Source organism: Heteronotia binoei, chromosome 5 (genome assembly GCF_032191835.1).
Source record: "Heteronotia binoei isolate CCM8104 ecotype False Entrance Well chromosome 5, APGP_CSIRO_Hbin_v1, whole genome shotgun sequence".
In the NCBI taxonomy this organism is placed as follows: Eukaryota; Metazoa; Chordata; class Lepidosauria; order Squamata; family Gekkonidae; genus Heteronotia; species Heteronotia binoei.
Window position 1 is genome coordinate 142661357 of NC_083227.1, and position 25675 is coordinate 142687031.

Sequence of the window (25675 nt, forward strand, 5' to 3'; positions counted from 1 at the left end):
ATGTGGATAGGTGTCTTGGATGGATTCTTCCAACACATAATAACTGCTGCCGAATCATTGAAGCTGTTATGTCTACTGCCAAAAGGCACATTCCTCAAGGATATTGGAAAGAATACATTCCAGATTGGAGCAATCAGAGCAAGAAGCTGTATCAAAAGTTCCTTGACAGGAAAGACCCAGAAGTAGCAGATGAACTACTCCATGAACTTGATGCTGCACATAGATAAAAATGGACCAAAACAACTGCAAATTTGGATTTCAGGCACTCCAGTAGGAAAGCCTGGAGCCTGTTGAAAAAACTAGGTGCAGGCCCATCTCTGTTCCAAGGAAATCCAAGGTAACATAAAACTAGGTATCTGCCCAACTGGTATTCCTATCCAGAGCTCTGAAGGTTCAAGATTTTACAATCAGGGTTTTTAAAAAATAACTCCAGATTTTGAAACACGCCTGTTCTGAAGCCTGGAAAGTGTCATGGAATTTCAGTGCTGATGGGATTCCAAAGGCACTGAAAGACATCAGGAGTGGAAAGGCACCAGCTTTGACTGTATCCATAATGAGTTCCTGATCAACAGTGGCATGTTCACTAAGAAGTGGCTTGCAAATTTCTCACTGGCATCATGAGAACAGAAAGACTCAGAAAGCAAAGATAGTTGTTATTCTGAAACCTGGAAAACCAAAACATCTGGCAGAAAGTTATAGACCTATTTCCTTTCTGAGCTTCTGAACTCCTCGAGAGGTTAATCCTGAACAGAATCAATGGCTGAATTAACAAACATGTCCTTATAGAGCAAGCAGGATTTAGACCCCATCGCAGTTGTGAAGACCAGGTTTTCAGTTTAACAACTTTAATTGAGGCAGGGTATCACAACTGCCTTATGACATCAACAGTTTTTGTTGATCTGACTGTTGCTTATGACACAGTCTGGACAGATGGTCTGCTGTACACGCTTTTACAGGTTTCCCCCTGCAAAACATTTGTTCAACTCCTAAATAGCATGCAGAGTGATAGAACTTTCCATGTAATTATGGGTCAGTCAATCAGCAAGCAGAATAAACAAAATAAGAGTTTAGGTGACCTATTCATGTAACTGTAGATAGTCTGCATGACTGATTATGGTAATTTTTTTTTAAAAAACCCATAAATTAGGTTTAAAATATCCTATGAAAATCATCCTATGAAAATCAATGTTTCCCATTATTTCTGTTAGCAATGACAAAAGATGCAGATTGTAGCCTAATCTATATAATAATGCAGCCTTTTGTGGTCTGGCTGAACTGATTCTCCCTCTTCCCCATCCTGTCTCTATCTGACATACAAATACAAGCCTAAAATAAGGAAATTAAGTATTGTTCAGTGCTCTAAAGCCACTACTCAAGAGAAGAAAAAATTAACTTCAGTAAATATATGGCTGAATGATAATTCCATACATGTGCATGCTAGTTTCTATTCCAGCAGCCGCATAAATCTTTTTGTGGTCTATGAACTCCACTCCATGTTTCCTTCAAGCTCAGTGTCTCCAGTGGTGTTAATAGAATCTGTTCCCTGAGGCATGGGAAAGGGGAGGAAGAGCACTCTCATGGCTTTCTCACTGTAAACACTTTTAATGCAAAGGTGAGAGAAGGGTGGGTGCACTACACAATTCCCTTTAATAAATACATTATGGGGAATGAGAATGGAATAATTTTTTTACTTGTGTACTCAAGGTATGAAAGATCACACCATTTCTCTCCATGTGTGTGTGTGTGTTTTAAGTTTTGCTTAACATAGTTTATTACTGAGGTCAGGGATTATTAGCACTATTACTATTTTTCAGTTCCAAGATTGAGTCCTGGAATTTGAAAACTGAAAATGAAAGTCAAAGCACTTTATCCACAGACAGAGTTCCTTCATTCTCACCTAGCAACTACCAAGTAGTTACAACCAGACTACAGATCTCTGATATTTGAAATAGGGGTTTTCCAGAGTAGACTCAGGCCTCGGATTCAGTGGGAGCTTACAGGAGCACAGTTCCTGAACCTTTCTGAGAGTTCCACCTCCTCCTTCCCACCTTGTCCATTGAATAGTAAGTGCAGCTGCATAACAATCCTGGATGAGCTCCACCACCTATTTTTCTACAAAATGACCCCTGAGTAGACTGCATACATTTTTGAAGCTGATTCATGACATATCTATTAATCTAACATGAACAATATGAAAGTACACATTGTTTAGCTATGGTTTAGACACTATGCTATGTGAGTGCCTGCAGAACAGAACTTTTGCATTCTCTTTCCTCTGCCTGTGATGCTCCCCCATTTTGTCCCCATGGTGGGGGAAAGGTCAGTGGATGTAAAGTGACTGGTTCAAAGTAGGGTTATGCAGTGCAAAGGGGAAATGGTGGGAATTGCTCTCCCCCCCCCTTCCACTGGCAGAATTACCTTCTGTTAGTGGAAAACATCGTTAGAATCTAAGCCTCCATGAGTGGACTGGAGTCATTTAAAGTTTAAATGCCTCCAGTTCACTTTCTGAGTCACACCACTGCAGTGGCACAACTCAGCAAGTGAAATTCTCCGTTATATCCTATGGGGACTGTCCCCATAGCATACAATGCAGCCAAATAAATTTGGCTTCCTGACTACCAGAATCCAATAAAATACTGATGTTGTGATTCAGCAGTATTCAAGAATGCTGATTTTTTGGGGGTCCAATGGACCCAATTTTTTTTAAAAAGCCTAGTTTTTGGCACACCCTGTAGTGACTATTGGCTTTCTTGCTCTGGAGAAAGCATGAACCCCCCCCCCCCCCATGAAAACAATGGAGAGAAGTACAACTGCTGGGGGCACCATGTTCAGAGGCCACTTAATTAGATGCTTTGATTCAGTTCATTTGAAACTTGGGGATTCTTTAGTGGACAAGCAGGACTAGGTTCCCTGCAACTTTGGTGACAGAAATAAGCCCCCCCCCCCAAGAATGCTTGTACATCTTATTTAACTCTCTTCTTGTTTGGCAAAGTGTGGCAAAGTGTGGCAAAGTGTGGGAGGGTGGCTGTACTCCCCTGTCTCTGGATTGGGGCACATAAGTGCAATAGCATTCAGAATACCTAAACCTTAGTGAAGTCTACGTTTGTTTGTTTTTAAAGCAAGAATAGAGCCCAAGGGGCATGGGAATTGGGAACCTCTTCCACAACTGCATTTTGCTTCACAATGCTTTCAATATTTTCCCTCAAAAGGTAAAGGTAGTCCCCTGTGGAAGCACCAGTCATTTTTGACTCCGGGGTGACGTTGCTTTCACAATGTTTTCACGGCACACTTTTTATGGGGTGGTTTGCCATTGCCTTCTCCAGTCATCTAAACTTTTCCCGCAGCAAGCTGGGTACTCATTTTACCGACCTCGGGAGGACGGAAGGCTTTGTCAACCTGGAGCCAGCTACCTGAACCAGCTTCCACTGGGATCAAACTTAGGTCGTGAGCAGAGGGCTCCGACTGCAGTTTTGCAGCTTTACCACTCTGTGCCATGGGGCATTTTCCCTACAGCCTGGCTTACCTTTCAATAGTACCCCTACAGCCACCCATATCAGACCTGGGCTGTAAGTAGATGCTGAAAACAATGGAGCACCATGAGGGAAGCCATGGGTGGGGTCAGAGATTGCCTATGAATCCAATTTCTGTTAAATAAACCCCTCCCAACTCTCTTTGTATGTGTGTTAATGAGTAGATACATATCAAAATACATGTGGATCCACCCATCACATTGACATATACCCTAGCACTCTGTTTAGCAAAGTTTATAGCCTTCCTGTCAGGTCTACAACTATCTTCAATAATAACAACTCTCCATTTTATCAGGATTAGTTTTTATTGTAAGACAGGATAGTACCACTGGCAAAACTAGTGATGAAATTAAGGCGGATTGCAGGTGAGTGAATATATATAGTAGCAGCCGTTACATGCACACCTAACTTTCTGGTGCGAGATAAGTTCAAAATACTAAATTGTTACCACACAGATATTCTTACACGATGATATTCATTAGCAAAACACTCTAACAGATAGTAATGACCTTGAGAGGCAGACACTGCTAGAGGGCCCAAATTACGTTCATTTTCCCAGCAGCATAGCAGGTGTTTCAGAACAGAACAGTGATAGAACAAGGCATTAACATGGCAAGGGATCTTGACACTTCCATGCTTGAGGAACCTTCCTACAAGTTCAGAAGCTATTCCTACAGCAGAAAAGTCATTTACCGAAGGAAGGCCCTTAGGATAGAGGAAGGCTTCAAAGTTTGCTGAGTTCTAGTTTAATCATGGTCATCTAGTTTAATCATGGGATTTTCTTCTGTTTCATCCTTGAATAGGAGGTAAATCAGAGTGAAATTCTAAATGATGCTATTACTTATATTCAACAAAAAATGCAAATAGTCCATATGAACATATGAAGCTGCCTTATACTGAATCAGACCTTAGGTCCATCAAAGAAAGTATTGTCTTCTCAGACTGGCAGCGGCTCTCCAGGGTCTCAAGCTGAGGTTTTTCACACCTATTTTTTGGAGATGCCGGGGATTGAACCTGGGGCCTTCTGCTTCCCAAGCAGATGCTCTACTACTGAGCCACCGTCCCTCCCCAAAAACACATATTTCATTTTTAAAAGTTAATATTTTGGGATCAAGGATGAGGTCATGACTGGTTCATTGATTTCTGAATATATGAGATACATAGTTCAGTAATGGGTGCTTTGGATGTTCTTGACAAGGAATAAGATGTATTATTAAATTATAGGCCACTTTTTACCACAGGGCCTTTAAAAGAACTTACAATAAAACATCTTCAAACGCTGTGAGCTCTCCCTATGATAGCTGATCCTACAACAAATGTGTTAGTCTCTAAAATGTCACAAAACTCTTGATTGTGTTGGGAGTTGAAGGACCTTATACTGTCTCTTAGCCTCAGACTTTGTAAGAGTGTCAGAAAGATATACTAGGACACTAAGCATCCTTTCCTTCTCTCTCTGATGTTACCCCTTTGATATGTAGTTGCTATTCTTAGAGAAACTTCCTTCCTTCCAGCCTCACACCTTCTCTCCACACTTTGCCAGACTTCTCCATTTTGGTAGCACCTATTTCAGCTGTTCAGACTAGATTAGAATCCTATCTCTACTCTATCCAGTCTAGAATGGAGTTCTAAATAATAAAGGATTCATATTAGTTTTGCAACTATGAAAGGGCTCCATATGTAACTTTGTTTCTATAGCACACATGCTCCAGATGGGCCTGGCTGCATTGTGAGCCTTGAGCACTCTGCTAACTACCAAATAATCAAACAGGTTGTTTGGCTAAAACAGACTAATTAGAACCAAAAAAGCAATTTAATAGCAGCTACTATAGGGAAACCCCGGAGGACTTATGGAAGAAGGAATCATATTCACCACCTGTCCTGTGATTCTTCCCCCACTTGCTCTAACTCTGCTCTCCCATAGGCTATATCTACCCACTAGGGTTGCCACATCGAACCCCAGAAATATCTGGGGACTTTGGGGGTGGAGCCAGGAGACTATAGGGGTGGAGCCAGGAGACACTGGGGTGGAGCTAGGGGGAGGGGCAGAAACGGCGCCGGGGAGCGTGGCGGACCGCCCCACAGCCTCTTCTCCGCTCGCCGTGCTGCTCCTCCGAGATGGGCTCAGGCTGAGCAGCCACGGCAAGCGGAGCAGAGGCCGCCGCGCCGCTGCCGCCTCTGGGGTGGAAGCGGAGGTGGGGGGGGTGGAGGCGGGCCGGGGGCGTGGCGAGCCGCAAGTCCGGGTCCTAGAAGGGCCCGGATTCGCGGCTCGCCATGCTCCTGGCCTGCCTCGCCCTCCCCTGTGCTGCTGCCGTCTCTTGGCTGCTCCTCCGAGATGGGCTCAGCCTGGGCCCATCTCAGAGGAGCAACTGCGGTGGGCGAGGAGGGGGCGGCAGCGGTGCAGCGCGGCGGCCTCCGGGGGACTCGTCATGCTCCCCGGCGCCGTTTCCCTCCTCTACCCCCACTTCCATTTTTGGGGGGAGCGGGGGAAGAGGGTGGAAATCCTGGGGTCCCCCGCCAGGGCGGGAGGTTTGGGAAGCCTACTATCCACCCCTCAGTTGAAGATATTTCTATGATTCTGCCAACCCCTCCAGCTGCACCTCCATCTTGCTGTCTCCTTTCTTCCCCCCATCCTCAAGTTCCCTGCTCTGTTTTCTTCCTTCCTTCACTTATACATCCTCCTTGTCCTAATCACTGCAGCCACCATGTTGGGTGCCATTTTAAGTTGCTATAGCAACTCGGTATGCTATGCATACTTCTGGGTTCAACATCTTCCCATATTTAGACATTCTTTTACATTTTGGATATTTTAAATCCTATTGTTAAATAAAATATGATCCCCCCCTTTGCAAATCTAGGGCTTCTCTCAGATTTGCAGAATTTTAAATGGTAATAAATGAAAGGCAAAAGGTTTCCTGTAGCAACCTCTCCTTTCTTTTTGCCATCAGTGGCAAGGTTATTAATGAAATCAGCATTTGCCAAGGAGACATTATCTTCCTTGCTATTAGTCACTGATTTTTGGTCTGACAAACAGTCTTCTAGCGGAACATCAGATAAATGATCAGTACCTTATTAAAATAGCTGTACCATTTCCAAGGACACTTTTATGCATCTTATCTGAAAAACTGAAGTAAGATTAGACAAATTTGGGCAGTTGGAAGCTGAAACCATGATATGTAGAACTCTAAAAACATTGTCCTTGAAAGTACAATGACTTACAATATACATCAAGGAAAACGCCTGTAATTAAAACTCAGACATGGGACAATAATGGATGACTTGCAGTCCTTTTGCTACCAGTCAGTACCCAACAATTTCATGTGCTTTTACATACCAAGATGAAAAACTAGTGACCAACTAGATCTGAGTTTCCCCTCAGTTTCCTGAAGCACACTTTATGGTTTATTTATTTTTATTGGATTTATATCCCGCCTTCCCCAGAGGTAGGCTCAGGTTGGCTAACAAACCATTTTGGCCATAAAACATAAAATCATAAAACAATCAATAACAGGTGCTATATAATATCATAAAATACAATATATAAATCATTTAAAAATACAACGATCAATGAGACATCATCACCAGTACCATCCAGTGGTCTCATAAAGTACAGCAGCAATGGTGGTAAAGACAATCAGTTCTGCGGTGACTTGGCAGATGTTGCCCAAATTATTCACTGAATGCAAGACAGAATAATTCAGTCTTGCAGGCCCTGCAGAACTGAGAGAGGTCCCACAGGGCCCTGATGTTGTCTGGGAGTGCATTCCACCATGTAGGGGCTGCCACAGAGAAGGCCCTGGCCCTGGTGGTACTCAGTTGGACCGGGGATCACCATGCGATTCTGAGTCCCCAGCACCCTCTTGGGAAAGTGTGGGGAAAGGTTGCCCAAAGGTAGACAGGCCCCAGGCCACATACGGCTTTAAAAGTCAACACCAGCATCTTGAAATGATCCAGAATGCCACAGGCAGCCAGTGCAGTGTTTTCAGTACAGGTCAAATGTGCTCACATATGGGGAGTTCCAATAACATTCTGCGCCGGTGGTGGTGGGCGGACTGGGGGTTGGGGACCCCTGCTTTAAGAGACAAAAACTCACAGAACAACGGAAGCTATTGTTTGTGGATGGACTTTTTGTAGCTGCATGTGTATTATTTGTTTAACTTTGACCTTGTAATATAGATACTTTGTTATCTTTCTAAAGTGTTGTCTTATTCAGGTGGTTATTTTGTATTTACAGTACTAAGCATCTGGTAGGGCAAGTTTTTAAACTAAGGACAGAAGGATGTGTTTCAAACCAACTTTTATTTGATTGTCTGGTTGCTGATCGTGTGCTGCGCTAAGATTATGCTTGCAACTTTTCACTTTTTTAAAAATAAACCTTTTACTATTTTGAAAGCTGGCAGTAAAACTCTATACCACATAGTTCCTCAACCGCTTTAGACCACACTACTTTAAGAGGGAAGGCCCAGGAAGAAGGAAGGCATGCAGTTGGCAAGAGTGCCAATCCTCCAGGGGTCTCCCAAAGAAGGACTTTGGTCTCTGTGATAACCAGGTGCTGGGTTGGCAGAGGATCTTGAGGCCAGGCCTCAGAACTGGAAAGGCAGATTGGGAGTCCTGTTCATCTCAGTAAGGAACCCCTAAATTGAGCAGGTGGTGGTAGCATGCCCTAGTGGAAGAAGACCAGCTCCCTCCAGGATTTGGCAACCCAAGAGGGAGCTGATGGGACTGAGTCTGAAGGTCAAATCAGGCCGGTTCCATCACACTTGCATTCTTGTCTTTTTCAATGAGTCTAGTCTTCTTATTCCATGACCAAAGCGCAATAGCCTCATTTTGGTCATTTTAGCTTCTAGGGAGAGTTCAGGCTTGATTTGATCTAGAACCTATTTATTTGTCTTTTTGGCAGTCCATAGTATCCATAAAACTCTCCTCCAATCCAACACCACATTTCAAATGAATCAACTTGCTTTCTTCACTTTTTTAGACATGAATTTTTTAGAAATGAAGTACCCATCCTTTAAGTTAGAGTACACAGACTCTAGGTATGCAGCTTCATGTTGCCATATGCACATGCAATTATCATGTTTTGCTTCCCCATGTACCCCAATGATGGGTTAGCTGTGAACTCATGTTGCTTTGTGTCTACAGAGTTGATTTTTCCATGAGATTGTTTAGGTAGGCACACAACATTCTGGAACAAGTTGCTGAAATGGGGTAATTTTCTTCAGTGTAAATGGAGGATACTGCAAGTATTTTAATTAAGAATTATTATGAATTCCTATTTAATAAATACAGGAACAATATAAAGCAATGTTTACTATATCAAGCTGAAATCTCAATTTTATTTTCTTTCAGGTATGGAAGTTAGACCTTCAAAATGGTTATTTGCTAATGATGCTCTGATGTAATTATTTATTCATAAGGATTATGAATTAAGGTTGCTGAATAAACATGTCCGACAATTAATAGCTTCTTTGTCAAAGTTTCATATGGAACCAGATGGTCTACTGATGCATGAGAACAGATCATTTATTTCATTTGAAAAACTGAATGCTGAATAAATCATTAGATATTTGTATTTAAGAAGCTTACCAAAAGTTGAAGCAAATGCAGAATGGAACTATGGGAATAGATTGGGAGGGGGCAGATAAGTGCCAGAATTTACCCAAAATTTTATTGTAATGCATTATAACACAAAAGATAAAACATATTTGCAGAAATTATGATAAGCTATCAAAGTAATAAATGTTTGTGATTTTTTTCCAAAATAATATTTTTTATCTTGCTATAATAAAAATTACAAGAGGAAAAAAAATATCTTCAACAATGTATGAATTGATTAAACCAATTAAATGTATTCCATTTTGTGAGAAAAGAGTAGACAGTTACTCTAAGCTCCCATGCTCTTTTTTAACTAGGTAAATAAATTTTAACCAATTCTGATGTTTTCCAGATTTTCAAAATTGTTTCATTTATTGAAATGAAATCAATTTTTTTATCACATGAATGATATGTTAACTAATGTTACTTTCTTAATTTTACAAGATGCATTTATGGTACCAATGGCTATAATATTTCAGTAAATTTATTTATCATTGCTTTCAATGTGTCTAACAATGATTGATGTTCTCCAAATGCATGAAAACTTCAAACCGCTCAAAGACACTAGAGCAGAATAAAACTCCAGTTCAACAAAACTTCACTCACTTTCTGATGAACCATTCATTTGCTGCTCCTTGGGCTGAAAATAGCCAACAACCAGCATGTGAAATCTAGAGCCATGGGACAAGGATGCTGTGGAATGTTTGTAAATAATAACACCAACAACTGTTTCCATGATACCAATCCCTGTGGTTTAGCAGCTTGCTAACACATGCATATGCATTTAAGTCATTGATAAATTAACTGACAGATAAAGCCATGAGGCCTGCTGGAGTATCTAAAAAAGCCAGGCCTGTTATTTTGAGCAGATTGGCATTCTTCTCAGACCTCACAGTAATGAGCTGTATGCAGTGGAGGTGTTTGCTGACCTGGTGACCTAGAGAAACTATTTCTGAATGCACACAGAAAGTTTGGCATCAATTCTGGTCTATAGTGGCTCAGTTCAGACATATGATAAACCCTTGGATTGTTTTTAACTATTGTTGTTTTGTAAAACCAGGATTTGGTTTGTATGAACAATCACTCAAATCCTAGAGTTTGATCACATGAGCAGTTTAGCCCAACATAGCTCTGGATCAAATGGGTGCGATCAAATCTGCACATCTGAAGAAGAAGAATTGCAGATTTATACCCTGCCCTTCTCTCTGAATCAGAGACTCAGAGCGGCTTACAATCTCCTATATCTTCTCCCCCCACAACAGACACCCTGTGAGGTGGGTGGGGCTGAGAGGGCTCTCACAACAGCTGCCCTTTCAAGGACAACCTCTGCCAGAGCTATGGCTAACCCAAGGCCATTCCAGCAGGTGCAAGTGGAGTGGGGAATCAAACTTGGTTCTCCCAGATAAGAGTCCACGCACTTAGCCACTACACCAAACTGGCTCTCTACACCAAACTGGCTCTCACATCTGGCTCACATGCCCCACTTGTCCCTGCTATGAGCTAAAATGACTCCCATGAGGATTAAATAGCCATCGGCAAATTCCAGTGGCTAGCTACCTCAGTGAAACACTTCCATGGCAGGTTTTGAGGCAACTGATTGCCCGGATGCACCATGGAAATGCATGCGTGGTCTGATTGTTCCACTACATTTCCAGCATGTCCTTTTTAAAATCCCACTCTGATGTGTACTTCATAGAACATCCCCACATAGAACATGGCCAGGAGCATGTGTGTCCTTGTCTGCTTCTGCACCTGGACAGTGCAACTTAGGGGGGGAAACCCAACCCAATTGCAGGTGCGTGGTTGTGGCAGGTTAGTGATGTGAATGACCAGTCACAGGCCCACAGGATGCTGGCTTAGGGGCTCTGCCTGATCAAGAGAAACCACCTCAAACTCAAGCAGTTTATTTAAGTCTGAGGTACTGCTGCAGCACCCTGCCATTCTGACTGCAGCCCTGGTTTGTCTTGACAACTCTTAGGCCAATTCCACACTAGAACTTTAATCCTGGTCCATCCCTGTCCCCAAATTGATTTTCCACACTAGAATAATAGAATCATAAACTCATAGAGTTGGTTTCTATGATTCCATTTCTATGGTTTTCTGGTTGTCAATTACCTTAATGGTAAATTCCAGAAGAGATATTTAGCTCAAACTGGTAAGAGTGTATATAATAGGAACCAGAGCTTTTTTCAGTGGATCTCTGCCTGGGCTGGCCAGGGCTCTGGCTGACCCAACCCATCATGCAGCAGCCACATGCTCCCAGGCCAGGCAGTGTGGCCTAGGGTTGCCAATCCCCAGGTGGGGGCAGGGGATCCCCCGGTTTGGAGGCCCTCCCCCCGCTTCAGGGTCATCAGAAAGCGGGGGGAGGGGAGGGAAATGTCTGCTGTGAACTCTATTATTCCATAGGGAGATTTATTCCCATAGAAAATCATGGAGAATTGATCTGCGGGTATCTGGGGCTCTGGGGAGGGCTGTTGTTTGGGATAGAGGCACCAAATTTTCAGTATAGCATCTAGTGCCTCTCCCCAAAATACCCTCCAAGTTTCAAAAAGATTGGACCAAGGGGTCCAATTCTATGAGCCCCAAAAGAAGGTGCCCCTATCCTTCATTATTTCCTATGGAAGGAAGGAATTGAAAAGGAGTGCCATCCCTTTAAATGTGATGGCCAGAACTCCCTTTGGAGTTCAGTTATGCCTGTCACAGCCTTGATCTTGGCTCCACCCCTAATGTCTCCTGGCTCCACCCCCAAAGTCTCCTGGCTCCACCCCCAAAGTCCCCAGATATTTCTTGAATTGGACTTGGCAACCCTAGTGTGGCCTAATGTGCAAATGAGCTCTTGTTGGGCTTTTTCTATAAAAAAGCACTGGTAGGAACAATTCAAACTGCTTCAAATCAGACTGTCTGGCTCAGCACGTAGCTTTTCTTACTGAATTCCAGCATGAAGCAACATATTATTTTGTTTTTCAATAGATACATATATCTTGAGCAAACATAATACTATTCATCTTCCATTTGATTTCCCAGGCACAAAACTTTTAAATAGGGTTAAAATGAGTTAATCTGACACACTCAATATACCGAATGAAAGGCAACCCAAGAAATGAGGAAGCTTGCAGAAGCATCTTCCCCACTCCTCAACATAATAATCCATGTTACATAAGGGACTGCAGCAAGAAAGGCGAACCAGACAAAATCACTCTCTTACTCTTGCAGGAGCAGAGCAAACATTTGCCCAAAACTGAGGGAGGATAACTTCATGCAGTTTTCCTGTGGTTCTCCCCTTGAAGCCATTTACACTGTCCCAGAGGGTTGTCTGCTTCTTGGATGGTTCCGAAGGCTACTGGATGAAAATCCACTTCTATAAATTCTGTTGGTTTGCAGAAGTTTGGATCCAACCCTTTATACTTCACTGGAAGCTGCATATGCAATGGCCTACTCATTATTTGGCTGGCAGCTAACCTTAGTGTAACGGACTCAGGCGAGTTAGCCTGGAAGCTGGGAACAGCCTTGCAATGATTGGCTGGACCGCAGCTACGGAAATGAGAATGTAGCAAATTGAAGGGACTTTCAGAAGGGGGGGGGGAAAGCCTCAGAGTTTTAGTCTGGAGTTGGAGCTTGAGTGAAGACTGGTACTTAAGCTAATCAGTTGTTGTGAAGCAACTGGAAGGAGCTGAGAACAGCCAGTGGGGCTGTGTTTCTTGGGTGGACAGAACTGGGCTAAGCTTCTGTCTGTGAGAGAGTTTTTAGTCAGAAGGGGGTCAAAACCAGGCACCCAATCTCTGGGGTTTTTTGTCAGCACAACAGGGCAGACTCCTTGTATAAACTGAGAACCAGGGCTTTTTTGTAGCAGGAACTCCTTTGCATATTAAACCACACACTCCTGATTTAGCCAATCCTCCAAGAGCTTACAATAGGCCCTGTAAGAAGAGCCTTAAAAGCTCTTGGAGGATTGTTGGCTACATAAGAGGGATGTGGCCTAATATGCAAAGGAGTTCCTGCTTTAAAAAAGCCCTGCTGAGAACACTCCAATACACAAATACTGTTACTGGATTCTTGTGGCTAGAAAGGGATCCCAAGAGTCAGACTAGGAATCTAGCTGGGACTGAGACACACCAGGAGGTGAGGGACTGGTTAGGGTGCGAGTCCGGGAAGCAAGTGTGTATGTCTGTGAGGGAAAAGTTATCTAGCACAAGTCAGGAGTCCTCAGTGTGTGTGGAAAAGAGTGAATGTCAGTTTGTTATTTTTATGATTTAAAGAAGCCTGAGTTTAGGGCTATTCTATCTCTGCCTAGTGTTTCTAGTGCCAAGTAGGCTCTGCCTGCCTGTCCAAAGTTTTGTGTATACATTTTCTAAATGCCTGCCTGTTCAAATTAATTCAGTCTGACAAATCTCTGGTGATCAAAGATTGTTTATTTTGAATTGCCTGACAACTGATTTGCCTTTAAATAGCCTAATCAATATTATTTTACCCCCTCCCTTGCCTTTTGTGAACCAATAAATATTCTTTGTGGTTTTTGAAAACTTCTGATGCCTAGTTGTTGTTGTTGTTTTTTAATTCTGACAGGGTTTTTAGAGTGTGAGCCTGAGGTACTGGGGGTAGGTGAAAAGAAAAAAATTATAGTGGTCATCCTCCCAAGCTGACCCTGACCAGTTCCTCACACTTGGTTACTGAACAGTGCTGTTCCTAGGTTTTGGGAACTGTTATGTATGTGGACTCAAGAGAAGACTTGGATATTCCCGCCGGCTCATTTGAGCCAGGCAGACTGAGCTTGGGAATGTGGGAACAAAGGGCTGCAGGATCCAAATCCTTGCAGCCCTAGACCAATCACAAGCCCCCACCAGTTTGAAGGACTCAATGATGTGCTAGCACGGGAACCTAGAGATGTATATAAGTTGGGCCTGCAGGCCCCATCCCCAGTCTTCTATAGTAACCTTACTATGTGATTCCTAATAAAGAGCTTGTTATCACTACTCTGAGACTCTGCCATGCCTAGAACCCACTGTATTATAGTGGCGACGAAGGTGGGATCTGGATGAGCGAGGTCCAGGGCACTCCAGCACCGCCAAGCGCACCGAGCTCCAGCGCTGCTGTGCAATTGGCACCACTGCCCAGCCCGATCATGGCCGTCGTGTCCGGATAGCAAAACTCCATTCTGCAGTTCGACGTGGCACAGCCTGAGGCCTGGGAAGCCTGGGTCAAAAGACTCAAGTACCACCTCGTGGCACAGCGAATCAATGAGGATGAACACGAAATCAAGAAGGCCATCCTGCCCAGCAACTGCGGCATCACCACACTACAGCTAGCGGAGGGCCTGGTTGCACCAGAAACGCTCAAGACGTCTTCCTTCGATAAGATCATTGTGGCACTGACCGGCCATTTCTAAAATCTATGGTGACCCTTTAGGGAAGGGGTGTTGAACTTATTTGTTATGAGGTCCGGATCTGACATAAATGAGACCCTGTTGTGTCATAAAATGTAATGCCAGGTAGTAGAAATATAAACTTTATAAAGGACTCAAACACAATTAAAAATTAAAAAAAACTTAAACTAAAACATGATTAATACATTAGCACTTGTTGATCTTAATGGTGCTTTCTTTGTATCTTTCCCGTGTGATCCTGGGGACTGGGCACAGGAAGCTCTGGCTCTTTCCTTCCTTCCCCAGGGAACCAGGAGGGAGGAGCCTAAGCCAATAGAAGGAAAAGAGGCTAGGTTCAGTAGCTCTGCTGTGTGATGGAGAGAGCCTGGCAAAGCAAACTGTCCCTCCCCCTCTTCCTCCTCAAGGGAGGAGCCTCAGCCACTGGAGAAAATAGAGGCTTTGCTCTGTAGCTCCTGTGCAATTGAGCAAGTCTGGCAAAGCACATTGTGATGCAGAAGGAAGCAAGAGAGAGGGAGAAGGGAGCAGATGACAGCCAATTGCTTGGCGGCCTGATAGGAGCCCTCTGGGGGCCTGATTTGGCCCCCAAGCTGCATGTTTGACAGCCCTGCTTTAGGTTTTTCAAGGCAAGAGATGTTTAAAGATGGTTTGCCATTGTCTGCCTCCGTGCCACAACACTAGCATTCCTTGGAGGTCTCCCATCCAAATATTAGCTAGGTAAAATCTAGGTGGCAAAAGGTAGGTCAGATCGTCAACAACAAACCTCTCTTAAAGTGTATAATGGTAGTATAGTAGAATCATATTAGGGCAATGGGACAATTTTCATTTTGGATTAATTTCAGTCATAAAACAGTGGCTTTAAACTGACCCCTTTTATTTTGGCAATGTTACAAGCTTTTGGCAGTGTCAGAATTGGCTTACCAGAGCACTCCCTGAGACGTCATTTTGAAAATGCTTAAAATCCATTTATTAAAAACACGTTTCCCTCCTTTAGACAGAGAAATGCAATGTAAGCTTTCTGGAGCACCATTTACTTCCCCCACAAGCTTTTGCATTCTTACCTAGGATTGGTTGAAGAAGAGTTGTCAGTGCAATACTATGGAATATGAAATGTCAGTAGGGTACCCCAGTTTCTGCATGTCCAGGATTAGTTTCAGCAAACTTGGGGTAGCTGCTTTAGATTGCAGCTCCTAAATTTGTATTGTTGGAGAGTAACATTGATTGATGTTGAGCTACTAGAATTGGGGAGGGGGGGGAAGATTACAAAAAAAAGCCTGTTACAGTTATAAAGAGCAATTCAACACAGAAGAGTTTTAGAAGAAATATATAAAAGCTTTGTGGGTTGTGTGATAACCAAGTGATGGACACATGGAGCAAATTAGCCATCTGCCTACCAAGTACATGTTGTGGCTTGTATTTTTGCACATTAAGACACCATGAGCCTAAAAATGGCCCAATAGTCTGGAGTAAATTTCATGGAGAGTAAAATTGTAAAAGCTACATGGGGTATAAATGATTTGAAAATTATATTGTCTAAAATCTCCCCCTCTAGAATACTATAAGCCTGTACAGGCTTAAGCTGGCCAATGTCCTCAGACCTGTATTTTCCCTCTGTCTACTGATGTCACTATTCCAATGGTAAGGCTCAGTCCTTATCAGGATATTGAGAGAGGGATATTGTTCCCTTTCTAATTTACAAAATAACATTTGCATAAATAGAGCATTCTCCAGGAATTTGTTTTATTTGCTTACTTACTATATGTAATAGCTCACTTTTCTCACCAAGACTCAAAGCAGACTACATACTGTAAGCTGATACAATCAATATGAAGAGACACCTAATAAGCAATGTGGTAGGAGTAGAGAAACTTGAATAACTGTAGCATATCAGGCATGATACAGATTGCACCTAAAATGCAAGAAAATGGTCTTATAGTAGAAAGCAATGCAGTGATAACAGAAATATCTGCAGAAACCGATAATACATCTTATATACAGTGTTGTATTCCATAGTCCCTTTCCCTTTATAAAGCACTTTCCTGAACCATTCTGCTTTCTAGTACAGCTCTTCCTTACATGAAATATCTGAGTGATTTTGAGAGAGACCCAAAGGTTCAGTGGGACTTGCAGAATTTTCAAGGGGTTGGAGGGAAGTTCTTCATTACTAGACAGTAATTATTTGTACTTCTAAAGCAAATTATCTCCTTAGATTAAAAAAAAATCTAAGGAATTTTTATTGAAGTCAAAAAGAATTTTGATAAGATCAGCAAAATGTCTTTGGTCATATTTCATTCTGGCTCTGAGAAGCTGCCATCATATAATTTGTCATCCTTGGCTGGTGAAATGGTTTGGTGGAGGAGTAAGCTGGGTGTCCTGAGCTGATGACAAAGGTCTGAGGGCTGCTAGCTTAGTTCCATGAAGGTGGGCAGCTACTGAGTGACTGCTGAGTACTCAGCACAAGCTGATGATTATGCTTGTCTTATCCATTGTTGATCCAGTAAGCATCCCCATCCCTGTGAAGCACCAAGCAGCCTCCATTCTGTGGCCACCATCGCAAGACATCTTTTGGTTTGAGGTCCCATTTCAATCCATATAATGATACTTAGACCTTTTCTACACTAGCAATTTGATCCTTTCTTTGTGCACATTTCAAAGCTACCTTCTACATTACATATCACTTTAGTTCTGTCTTGCCTCTCAGTTTCTTATAGCTTCTACATTTGTTTTGTGTGAATGAGTGCTAACAGCACTTTCACTCTGCAGTTGCTCCACAGTTCTAAAAACTTGTTTTGGCCTGGAGCTTTCTCCAGATTTGGATCTAAGTCTTAATTGTAGAACTTTTCCTTCAGGTTTCCAAACTCCTCCCCAAACCTCCGTAGTTTGCAACTAAATGTAAGATTGTTGTATTACTTTACATCTCAGTGTGTGTTTCATGGCGATCTAGCTTCTAATTTTAATTTGTATGGAGATTGCAATTCAGTCATGACATGACCCCATCTTCAACACAATGAAAGAATCTGTAGAACTTTTTGCCCACCAACCCCTCAAATGAAACATCACACAAGTTATGGGTTAAACTGGGACTTTATTTACACAAAAGCTGATCTGCACCATTACATACATCATAAAGCATGGGTTGCCTTGAGCTTGCAAAGCAAGCTTTCTGACAGGGCAAATCCACCCCGGCTCAGGGCCAGGTCCAGAAACTTCTGGGCCCTACCCATCACGGCCTGCACATCAGTGCGTAGAGGGGATGGGCGCACATACCCCAGGTCCACGGGAAAGATTGTTTCGGTAATGGCATTTGCTGTCCTACCTGGCCAGCCAGTCACCTCCCGGATTGGCTAGATCTCCCGCATTGTATCTGAATAGGCTCATCCCATCCCTCGTGGTTTCATTTGAGGAAATGGGGTGTGGTCAACCTCCGCAGCTGCACCATGGCATCCACCAGTTTTGATGAGTGAAAATAATTGTCAGTTTTAAACTAAGGCGAAATTAGTTTTGTTAAACATATCAAGCTTACAGGGAATATTGCAGAAGCACCACCATCTAGTGCACAACCTATAGAACCACAAAATGGTAGTTTTTAAAGAAAAATATCGCTCAGAAGTGCATTAAACAATGCAAATACAGAAGTAAAAATCCACAGATAACGTTGTTTCATTGGAAAAGGTGTGAAGCAAATTTTTAAATGCAGAATCAATTTAAGTGATGTGGATTTGTAGCAGGCAGACTGAGTGCTCACAAAATCTGGATCAAACCTGAATGTAGAAAGGGCCTTAATTGCACAGACTGGAAGACTTACAATGGACCATTTTATGAGCTGCTGCAGCAGCACTGTATCCAGTATGATAAAAACCACTCATACTGCTGCCACAGATGTAACACTTTGCATTTCAAACTGCAATGCAGTGGATCATAATGCAGAAACTGGAGACCGGATGCTAGCCTAAAACAAAAGTATGCATTTATGGAGTTGCTTAGATAAACTTCACTATGCAGAGGTTTAAGTGCTCCCTCTAATGTTAGCATTTAAGCTCTCTAATGCTAGCTGCTGGTGCTTTATTAATCCCAATTGGAGGCTGCCTTAAAACATAAGCACATGATTTCTTCTCCCTCTGTTGTAATAATCATGGAAGATGATTCATGTTTATCAAGTTGTCTCCCTTAGAATATGCGTCATGTAGGAAGATTTATTGCACTGAATGTGACTTTGCTACATTCACGCATTGTGGAGAGTATCGATTGTATCCTTTGTTTCACTAATGACAATAATTTTGCATGCTGAAAACAACAAAAGTAAAATGTCTTTTGAATGTTGGGTTATTTATAATGTTTTAAAGTTTATACATACTGAGCCCCACCACTGCCATTCTACTAAAAACGTCTAGTTCATTTGTAGCATAGCAACACGGCCAGCTGTGTGGTGACAGAAGTGCATCTCCTCTGAGGTAGTTTTTAAAGAGGATACAGTAAGAAAATTCAATTGTCTCTTATACAGTCATAAGGTAACGGCGAACCAAGATACTGAACCTTATGGTGCTCTACCGATATCAAATTTGGCATGGGATAATGATGAGTGACCATTAAGAAGAAGGTAGATTTCCGTCCACATTAAAAATAAAGTCAAGACACACATAAGAGGGTTAAATTAAGTTTTATTTTTTTTTAATTAACCACATAACTTATTCACTCTCCCTATCCCATTATGAAAGGCTATGTACATCTGGCTCAGCCTTTAAACCATTGGCTAATCCTGCCTTGCTGTTATGAAGGAGGTAGATGAGACAGCTGTGACTTTGAAAACCTGTGATAAAGGGGTACTTAAATAGGCATCCTGAGCACCTCTGTAATTAACTGGACATGAGGCAACTGGCCACTTTTGTAGCCTCTTCCTCTAACAGCTGTCATCAGGGCTGGCGTGCCCATTAGGCAACATTAGGCCATTGCCTAGGGCATGCTGGCCTCGGGGGGGAACCAAATTGGGCTCCTCCACATGACTCTGGCTCCATCAGCCTCTGCTGGCTGCCTCTGCCCCCCCCCCCAACTCCTTGTAAGTGGCCAGCACCAGCTGACACTGTGGAGCTGTGGAGCCTTTTGCTGCTGAGCCTCTGAGCCACTGGGGGCAGGGGTTGCAGTAGCAGTAGCAGCAGTAGCGCTGCCCAGCCAGACTGGCCAGACTCACCCTTGATGACTCGCCTCCTCATCCCCGCCCATGGCACCAGCCCCAGAGTGGAGTGTGCACGCATCACAGGCTCCCCGGCCAGCCCAGCCAGTGGCAGCAGTGGCAGCAACCACCAATCCAGCCAAGTGCAGCCAGGAGGAGGAAGGAGGCAGTGGTAGTGTGCAGTGGCTGGTGCAGTGCGTGGACTGCCCACAGCTCTTTAGTAAGGGTGCGCACACCCAGTCAGGCCCCAAATGCAGCTGGGTGGTGGCAGTGCATTCATTCCTGCACAAAAGCCAGCAACTTCCTCCCAGCAGAGGATCAAAGGTATGTGTGGGGGGAGAAGACCATGATGGGGAGGTCCAGCCAAGTGTTCCAAACCTTTAATCATTCTAGTTGCCCTTTTCTGGACTTTTTCCAATGCTATAATATTCTTTTTGAGGTGCGATGACCAGAATTGTACACAGTATTCCAAATGAGACTGCACCATTGATTTATACAGGAGCATTATGATACTGGCTGATTTGTTTTCAATTCCCTTCCTAATAATTCTCAGCATGGCATTGGCCTTTTCTATTGCAATCGCACACTGTCTTGACATTTTCATTGAGTTATCTGCCACGACCCCAGTTCACAACCCATCAACTTGTATTTGTAGCTGGGATTCTTGGCCCCAATGTGCATTACTTTGCACTTGGCCACATTGAACCTCATCTGCCATGTTGACGCCCACTCACCCAGCCTCAACAGATCTCTTTGGAGTGCCTCACAATCTTCTCTGGTTCTCACCACCCTGAACAATTTAGTGTCATCTGCAAACTTGTCCACTTCACTGCTTACTCCCAACTCCAAATCATTAATGAACAAGTTAAAGAACATGGGACCCAGTACTGAGCCCTGCGGCACCCCACTGCTTACCATTCTCCACTGCGAAGACTTCCCATTTATACTCACTCTCTGCTTCCTATTAATTAGCCAGTTTTTGATCCACAAGAGGACCTGTCCTTTTACTCCATGACTCTCGAGCTTACTAAGGAGCCTTTGATGAGGAACTTTATCAAAAGTCAAGGTAAACAACATCTATTGGGTCCCCTTTGTCCACATGCTTGTTCACCCCCTCAAAGAACTGTAACAGGTTAGTGAGGCAAGATCTTCCCTTGCAGAACCCATGCTGAGTCTTCCTCAATAACCCGTGTTCATCAATGTGCCTACTCATTCTGTCCTTGATAATGGTTTCTACCAACTTTCCTGGTATAGACTGGCCTATAATTTCCTGGATCTCCTCTGGAACCCTTTTAAAGATGGGAGTGACATTTGCTATCTTCTAGTCCTCAGGAACGGAGGCAGATTTCAATGAAAGATTACATATTTTTGTCAGGAGATCCACAAGTTCAACTTTCAGAACTCTTGGATGTATGCCATCTGAACCTGGTGACTTATTAGTTTTTAATTCGTCAATCAGTTGTAGGACTTCCTCTCTTGTCACCTCAACCTGACTCAGGTCTTTCAAAACCCCTTCCAAAATAAGTGGTTCTGGAGCGGGCAAACACTTCTCATCTTCCACAGTGAAGACGGAGGCAAAAAATGCATTCAGCTTTTCAGTCATTTCCCTATCCTCCTTCAGTAATCCTTTTACCCCTTGGTCATCCAAGGGCCCCACTACCTCCCTGGCTAGTTTCCTGCTTCAAAGACTGTTGCCGGTCTTTTGGGGCAACTCCCTATTTATACAAATGGTGAAATCAATAACGTTATGGTCACTGCTCCCAAACGGTACGATCACTTTTACATCTCTCACCAAGTCTTGGGCATTACTTAGGACCAAATCCAGAATTGCCCCACCCCTGGTAGGTTCTGTGACCATCTGCTCCATAGCACAGTCATTGAAAGCATCTAGAAACTCAATCTCTTTCTCTTCACCTGAACACATATTGACCCAATCAATCTGCAGGTAATTAAAATCACCTATTACAACACAGTTTTTACATTTAGCCACTATCTTTAATCCTTCCATCATATTATAATCATCCTCTATCTTTTGATTTGGTGGGCGATAACAAACTCTCATAGTTAAATTTTCTTTTGGGCCCTCTATTTCGACCCAAAGCATTTCTAGAAGGGAATCTAATTCTCTGTCCTCAGTCTTACTGGACTGTATACCCACTCTGACATACAGAGCCACCCCACCTCCAACTTATATCCAGGAATCACCATGTCCCACTGATTCTCTTCATTCCACCAAGTTTCTGAAATTCCCACAATGTCTATGTTTCCCCCCAACACTAAACATCCCAACTCACCAATTTTACTTTATACAAACATCTATATTTCCCAGGCAAGTTAGCCCACAACCTTCCTCCTGCTGCCTCGAGACTTTGGCAGACAGTCCATACTGTTTGTCATCATCTCAGTGGACAACTCTGATCCGTTACCCAGTAGAAAAATAATAGCTAACCCTTCATCTCTTTGAGATGAGTCCTCCCGAAGCAGAGACATTTCATCTCCTGTCGGCTTTCCCCCAAGATTTAGTTTAAATACTGCTCTGACACCTTTTTGATTTTAAGCTCCAGCAGCCTGGTTCCATCTGGGGACAAGTGGAGACCATTTCTTTTGTACAGCTCCCACTTGTTCCAGAAAGCATCCCAGTGCCTAACAAACTTAAACCCTTCCTTTTTACACCATCGTCTCATCCACACATTGAGACTTCTAATTTGTGCCTGTCTGTTCAGCCCTGCACGTGGAACAGGTAGCACTTCTGAGAAGGCTACCTTGGAGGTCCTATCCTTAAGTCTCTTAACTAACAGCCTAAATTTTTCCTCCAGGACCTCATGACTGCATTTCCCCACATTGTTGGTGCCAACATGCACCACGACCACTTGTCCTCCCCAGCACTATCTATATAGGTTTTTCCCCCTCATTATATGACAGACAAAACTACCTTTCACATCTCAGTCTGTGGAGTTACTGATAAAAGAACTTAAGAGGGTTAAAAAAAGTGTTGAGAACACTACTGCTTCCAGTGTTGAGGATACTACTGCTAGGGTACAGTTTAGGGCCACCTTGCTGAATGAAACCACTTGTTATGGCCTGCCCCAATCCTATGCAAATATAAATAGGAGCAAGGCATGTAAACCCAGTAAGATTTACTTCTGGTGCCTACAGTTGGCCCATCAAGGTTCACAGGGGTCATTTGGTAGGAAAATAGGTGGTGGAGCTCATCCAGGGATTGTTATGCAGCTGCACATACTATTAAATGGACAAGGAGGTGGAACTCTCACAAGGAGGAGAACTCTCAGAAAGGTTCAGGAGCTGTGCTCCTGTGAGCTCCCACTGAATCCGAGACCTGAAGGTTCAGTTTCAGGTGAGCACATGAAGCTGTCTTATACTGAATCAAACCCTTGGTCCATCAGTTAGTGTTGTCTCTACTCAGACCAGCAGTGAGTCTCCAGGGTCTCAGGCAGAGATCTTTCACATCAACTCCAGTGATACCCTTAAGACCAAGAAGGTTTAATCTAGATACAAGCTTTCATGTGTATGCACATTAATGTGTGTGCATGTGGGAAACTTATAACCGCAATTTGTGGCCTTGCTTTTGTGACCCACATCATGGGAAGCATACCAGGCTCACAGAAGATTATGCCACACTCAGTTTGATAATTTTTAACATGCAGCACAACTCTTTATGGTTTAGGGCTGCAACAGCCTCCTATAGCTCCCCCCCCCTCCATTAGCACTGGCTCAGGCCAGGAGCATCTGCATGACTTCGCAACATGTGTGGAGAAGAAGAAAGGGATATAAATATTTTAACAGAATTGAATTAAAATCAGTGTTGTGTCAAGTGTTCCTTCCTTCCTTCCTTCTTTCCTTCCTTCCTCTCCCCATCTCTCTCTCTTGAAATGCAGTAGTTTGAAAAGTATATAAATGCTCATTTCTCTAGGGGCTATGGCTGATTTTTTTAAAAAAAACATTTAAAATTGGTTAGAGGGGGGTACAAATAGGTAGCCTTGCGTAGGGTGCCAAAAAAGCTTGGCCCCTGGCTGTCATTTTCATTCCTATAGAGGAGTGGGAGCAAATCTGGCTTCCACGGTTGGACACTGTTGGCTTCTTGAGAAGGGAACTATGTGCTCACTGAATATCTTGAGATACTAAAGACATTGCAAATCACAGAAGTTATGTATCATCCAGAATTTATTTAGTTTCATTTTTTTTAACACATTTCTCTTCTGCCTTCTCAAAGCAGTGGACTGTCATGCATGATGGTACAGATCAAAGAAGTCTGTTTCCAATGAATTAAAGAGGGGCTTATGAATGCATTGTCTTATCATACAGCCATTAAATACAAGGAAAAAAGGTAAGGCCCCCTGTGCAAGCACCAGTCGTTTCCGACTCTGGGATGACGTTGCTTTTGCAACGTTTTCATGACAGACTTTTTATGGGGTGGTTTGCCATTGCCTTCCCCAGGCATCGACACTTTCCCCCCAGCAAGCTGGTTTCTCATTTTGCTGACCTCGGAAGGATGGAAGGCTGAGTCAACTTCGAGCCGGCTACCTGAAAAAAACCCAGCTTCTGCCAGGGATCAAACTCAAGTCATGAGCAGAGTTTAGGACTACAGTACTGCAGCTTTAACACTGCGCCACGGGACTCTCTCCTAAATACAAACCGCTTCTCAAACAAGTAGCCGTATGTTCTGCAGAGTCTGTGGATTTTCTTCTTTTTGGATCATGTTTTTCCTTCAATGCCTGGAATAATGACTACAGTATATTTAAGAGCCTGCTTCCTTGGACTACTAAACACTAATTGGAGCACATTTGTACAGAAGAGTTCTTACACACAACAGCTATAAAAAAAGAATTGCTAGTGAATATCAGGTTCTGCAATTCCTTATGAATCTCAGATAAGGCCCAGTATTTTGTTGTTTTGTTCTATTACCCAGCAGCTATTTTCAATGTACTTAATCATCTGATATTCCCACTAGGTTCCCTGAAAAAATTCACTGACTTTTAGGCATAGACCTCAAACCAATTTTTGAATGGTTTGATAGTCTGAGATTAAAATGCCCATAGTTTTGTACCCAGTTTGCAGCTCAGAAGAGACCCAATTTGGTGTAGTGGTTAAGTGCACAGACTGGGAGAACCAGGTTTGATTCCCTAATCCTCCACATGCACCTGCTGAGTGACCTTGGGTCACTACTTTATCAAGAGCAGTTCTCAAAAGAGCTCTCTCAGCCTCACCTACCTCACAGGATGTCTGTGAGGAGAGGGGAAAGGAAGGGAAGCAGATTGTAAACCAATCTGAGACTGCAAGTGAAGGGTGGAGTATCAATCCAATCTCTTCTTCTTCTTCTTAAGAAGCTTTATAATGCCTAGTAAAGATTTCCAGAAATTGGTGACCGTCATTATTTATAGCATTTAGATTGGTTTTATTAAATATATTAAAGAACAGAGTTGATTTGTTCTGGATTTTGATTAGTTAATTTCCAGTTGCTCTTCCCTGATTTTTATGTACTTTGTTTATCCTAAGCAAAATAGACAGGAAGTAGATGATTGAGTGTTTACAGTAAGTTAATGACGTCTGCGTGTGTTTTCATTGGGAAAAAGCTTATTGCATTTTCCACTGAAGAGAAATAGTGTACACAGACCTCCTTTGTACAAAAACAGCATATACAAAAGGATTACAAATGATGCTTTAATGCCTTACTGGAAATTTATTTTAACTTGCAGTAAAGGAAGAATAATCAGAAATATGGAACATGTGAAGGTGCCTGATGCAGAAATTGGTCCATCTAATTCAACATTTTCTATCCTGAATAGAAGCTCTTTTAGTGGAGATGCCTGGGACTGAGCCTGGGATCTTCTCCATGAAAATCAAGATGATTACCCCAGCACCCTACCAATATATATAAATGCTACTTAATAATTATACTCCATGGAAACCCCAGTGCCACAAAATCACCCTACAAAAAACAAGATTTACCAGGTATATATAAGATGTTGCTTTAATTAGAGTTGGGCTCAA